The sequence below is a fragment of the Schistocerca americana genome, chromosome 4 (genome assembly GCF_021461395.2).
Source record: "Schistocerca americana isolate TAMUIC-IGC-003095 chromosome 4, iqSchAmer2.1, whole genome shotgun sequence".
NCBI classification, from domain to species: Eukaryota; Metazoa; Arthropoda; class Insecta; order Orthoptera; family Acrididae; genus Schistocerca; species Schistocerca americana.
The window spans coordinates 540,158,002-540,163,546 of NC_060122.1; positions in this window are offsets into that span (position 1 = coordinate 540,158,002).

Below are 5,545 nucleotides of genomic sequence, written 5' to 3' on the forward strand. Positions count from 1 at the left end.
TGTTTTTGTACCATGGACTCTGAAGCATGAGGTGACATACAAGGGGGCCTGGCATTGGGGGCAGTCTTGTCAAGTTTCTCCTTGGACGTGCTTTCCACGTGCATCCTGCTTCTTGAAGCAAACTTTGCATACTCATGTCAGATTGCTCTTCTTCACTGTTTGGTTCAGTGACTTTTTGGAAATATCTTTCTTGCAACTGAAGAGGGTAGGGCATTGACACTACCTTTGTATTTCTTTCCGAGAGGGTTAACCTAAATTCCACGGAGTCCTTTTCCCCTCAAGATTTGCCAAACAAAATAAAAGAATTTCACACCAAAATTTCCAGCAAAGAGAAAATGATTTGCTTGTAGTATTCCTTGCCTTGCTTTTTGGGTATTGGACACAATGCCATTCTCTGACTGGTTTGATCCACCCCCCCACACTGTGTCGTCATAATCAAGCACAAGCTTTGGCTTCATTATTTTCTTTGACTTTTCTCAGTCTCCACCACATGTATAAAGTGGATAGTTGAAATAAGTACCACGTCTTTCTTTTCTTTCCAATGCGATATTAGAACTTTTTGCCTTTCACTTGCAATTTCCCCCTTTCAATTTCGGTGAGGTTGTGGCATCTCTTTCCGGGTCATTTTTACTGTTCAATAACTGTCCGTGGACTTCAAGATTGGGAAATCTGCTACTGTGGGCATGTATAAAAGCTGTCTGTCATCAGACAGCAATCATGCTTCTGGAGTGGTTTTACAAGTGTCAAAGCAACTCGTGACCACATTGGAAATTCCATAACATCTGCATCCATCTTTGTCTTTTTTCCCATGTAAATGATCAGGTACCGCATATATCCACTAGCTGATTCTCACAGTATGTAGAATTTTATTCCAAATTTTTCAGTTTTCATCGGGATGTACTGTACTCAAGCCATTCGGCTCATGTACAAAAGTAGACTTTCATCCATCATAATCTCCCATTCAAGAACGTAAGAAGTTTTGAATTTGTTTTCAAGGTGCTGGTAAACTGGCCAAATTTTGTTCAGCTTAGGATTTGGGTGATTTGCAGCATCATACAATTCATTATCAAAAAAGGAAGATACTTATGGATTTGGCAAAACATCTTGCAAGACATTATGTCATTGAAAAACGAGATTTATATAATTCACTGCCGCAAAATGGTTAGAGCAAGGAAAAGGCAAAGTTCTTCACATGATGGTAGGGAAACAATACATCCAGCGGTTGAAACACATTGGCTGATATATTTAGCTGTTTCCACCCGCACCATTTCCATCAAATATTTCAAGCCCATTATTGGCAAAAGGAATCGTACAGCCATGATTAGCAGTTAATGGAAGTCTTGGTGGAGCACAATAAGTATTTTATCAACATCATTTCACACTCTCACCTATGACCATCTATACTGGTCTCCTCCTTACACTCTCCCTCATTTGATGAAAGTTCAAAAGAGTCATCATCAGATTTTGAAACAGGGATGTCTACACACTGCTCTCCCTAACTGGAATAGTCACTATTCATTTTAGTAGACAGCAAGCAGACATAATACTGCAACAACTCCACACAATGCTACAAAATAACACTACAATGTTGCAACAACTTCACAAGCACAAGTAAGTAGGAATACACTGTAACAAAATGCAAAACGGCAAAAAACACTAATTATTAACAGCAGAGGGAACTGCAATGATTATAATCTGGATATGCTGGTGCTAACTAGCGGCAGTGAAAGAATCTACATTTATAGTCAGCATGTTTGTGCAGGGACACACAAAATTTGGAGGCCCAAGTTACCTTGGAATAATATTTCTCAGCAGAACAGTTTAACCCAAGCTATCTTGAGATAATCAGTTAGGAGGATAAAGATAGTCACTCCACCTTTAGCACTGTTCCCAAATGTCTTCTTTTTGGTGGAAGCTCTATCCCGTGAGCACAGGGCCACCAGTATATTTCAAGTGTGTTTTCTGTAGACATACGCAACGGGGTCTACCCTGTGTGCTGACAGTTTCAGCTCATCCCCATGCGATCTGAACCTGTTCACATTCCCTTTGAGTACAGCGGCCATTTATCAGAGAAGTTTTTTGCTGTCCCATTCTCTTCTGCATGGAGGAGAGCTCACTTCAGACAGTGGAGAACTGAGATGACTTGAGGGTTCACTTACACCGACCTCAAAGTGCATGGTTGAGTCATCATCATCGTCTGAGTGTTTTTGTATCCTATGGCCCACTTACTTCGATTTCACCTTCTTGATGGTACACTTTGCCTAAGTCATCTTCTTCATGTGGTTGGGGAAGTATGGTCTGGCTTTTAGTGTCAGAAACACAACTGCAATACAATCTGCCAAAACTGGCAAACCAAACATCAAAGTAAACAAGTCTGATTTTTCCAGTTTCATTCATGTGATGCATTACATTTCACAGTTCAATGACCCCCAGTCAGCACACTCTTCCTTGAGCTCTGTAGAGTCCATGTGAATGACATCACTGCATTTTAAACAACAGAAAATCCAGGATGGAATAATAACATTATGGAACAGATTGATTGCTACTCACCATATAGCAGACATGTTGAGTCACAGATAGGCACAACAAAAAGGCTGTCAAATAAATAAGCTTTCAGCCAAATGGTATACTTGTGAATTAGACAACATACACACGGCATCTATTCTGCAAATCACCATGAGGTGCACAGCAGAGGGTTCATCCCACTGTACATGTTATTAGGGTTTCTTCTCACTCCATTCACATAAGAAGCACAGGAAGAATGACTATTTGAATGTCTCTGTGTGTGCAGTAATGATTTTGATCTTATCCCCACAGTCCCTATGTGAGAGATACCTAGGGGATTGTAGTATATTCTTAGAGTCATCATTTAAAGCTGGTTCTTGAAACTTTGTTAACAGACTTTCTGTGGATAGTTTAAGTCTATCTTCAAGAGTCTTCCTGTTCAGTTCCTTCTGTGACACAATCCCATAGATTAGCCAAACCAGTGACCATTCATGCTGCCCTTCTCTGTATATGTTCAATATCCTCTGTTAGACCCACTTGGTATGGGCCCCACACACTTTAGCAAAAGTCATTTGTAAACAGTCTCCTTTGTAGACTGATAGCACTTCCCCAGTAATCTACCAATAGACCCAAGTCTACCACATGCTTTACCCACGAATGAGACTATGTGATCATTCCATTTAACATCCCTACAAAGTGTTACACCCAGGTATTTGAATGAGTTGACCAATTACAACTGTGACTCCTTGATAATATAGTCATAGGATACTACATTTTTTTCATTTTGTGGAGTGCACAATTTTAGATTTCTGAACATTTAAAGCAAGTTGCCAGTCTTTGCACCACTTTGAAATCTTATGAAGATCTGACTGAATATTTATGCAGCTTCTTTCAGATAGTACTTCATTATAGATAACTGCATCATCTGCAAAGAGTCTGAGGTTACTATCAATATTGTCTGCAAGGTCATTAATATGCAACACGAACAGCAAGGGTCCCAACACACTTCCCTTGACCACACTTGAAATTACTTCTACATCTGACAATGACTCTCCATCTAAGGAAACATAACTTCTTGACTGAACTTATGCGTATTCTGGCAGTTTCCGGTCATTAAGGGTGGCAGTGTGGTACTGGTGTGCAACACTCATACTGCCCCTTGGCTATTGAACTTACTTGGAGTTGCTTCACTGATCTTCTTTTCGGGATAGCTGGCTGCGATGTCCTGCACAACTTCTTCTCCGAAGGTAAGATGCTAATTTGGAGGAATTTTATACACTTTTAAAATAACTCCATACACTCGAGAATACATTGAACTCAATCTCACTGTATTTTCATCAGACATAACAGTTTTCATACAGCTAAAACATTTTTTGTAAGCTCGACACCTTCTGGTCCATCAGAAACTATCACATTCATTTTTCCATAAATACAGTCTACAAATCTCTCCAAGTTTAACAAGACAACTGTCCTGACCTTACAAAAGTACGAGAAAGAATGAATAAGTAATTGTCTCTAATCTTCTTTCAACAACATTCAAATGTTCACATAATAATGTATGATGTCGTACCGTCTCTGTTACTCCTTGTGCTGGATCATCTGTCCAATACACATCTGTCCCGCACATACATAATTGTGGTTCAGTAGACACAGTTCTACTTTACCACAATCATCTCTAAAATAACGTGTGTTCGAGACATTGGAAATACGAGGGTATCCGGAATTTACCCCAAAATTCTCGAGGCACTACAGTATGGTGCAGTTCAACTACAATAGAATACTCATCAATCATATGGCTCCAACCGAACCATTGAGTCTTTTACATATAAACCTTCTCTACATACCATCTTCTCTTTATATCACAAGAAAGACATTTTGACACACTGGACATGCTGTGTTATATTACACTGCTTCAACTTTAGATGAAGCCTGTTCACTTCCCATGCTCTCTTAGTGTCATAGTGTTCTACAAGCAGCTAGGGAAACAAATAGGCTGCCCCATTTGCCAGCCAAGCCTTATATAAGTGAGGTGTGGAATGATCCCCAGTAGTTATCTGCTAGCAACACTGGCACATAGCACACCGGTGTGTGTGTGTGTGTGTGTGTGTGTGTGTGTGTGTGTGTGAGAGAGAGAGAGAGAGAGAGAGAGAGAGAGAGAGAGAGAGAGAGAGAGAGAGAGAGAGAGATATCTGCACCATCCCAGCGGACCAGTCAAGATCTCCTTTCCCTGTCACATGCTATATTCCATTGCTTCACCTCATCATGGTCATTGCGGTAACAAAAGCACATCAAAAGCTTGCAGTGACAGAGGACTAGTGGTGCTTAACTGTCTCCAGCTCAGCAACCCATGTTCGCTGAGCCTACACCCAGAAAATGAATGCCGAGTTCAATGAGGTGTTTACCATTTATAAAGACCCAGCGGGCACATGTGGCTTTATCAAAAACACAATGGACAGGGGGTGAGGACAAATGGAGGAAAGAAATAGGCACAGGACAGAGAGGCAAAGGAGTAGGAGCAGGGGGAGTGGGAGTGGGAGGGGAATGGGGAGTGGGAGGGGGAGGAGGAGGGGGAGGGGGAGGGGAATGGGGAGTGGGAGGGGGAGGAGGAGGGGGAGAAGAACAAAAATAATAATGATAAATCAGAACACAAAACACAGACAATAATGACACAAACATACAATAATGATCAGCACAACAAAAATAAAACCAGGACAACACACACAAGATAAAAGAATAAATAGCTGAAAAATATGAAGGATAGAACAGGAAGAGAGGGTGCAAACATAATACAGAGTGTGTTAGATTGATGCAGATTCAGACTACAAAGTAATGAAAACACAGAAAATTCCACCTATTTTATTTGGAATGTTAAAGATAAAAATCCAGATCATATAATCAACATTTGTTGGCCTTCCTTTTCACCCAGTGTTCCTTCATATACAACAAATGGGCTAACTTTCGTTGCGTAGACCACGTATGTCGGTTAGTTTCTCTTCTTCCTCAAAACCCAGTGTGTTCGTGATTTTTCCGATTTCATTTC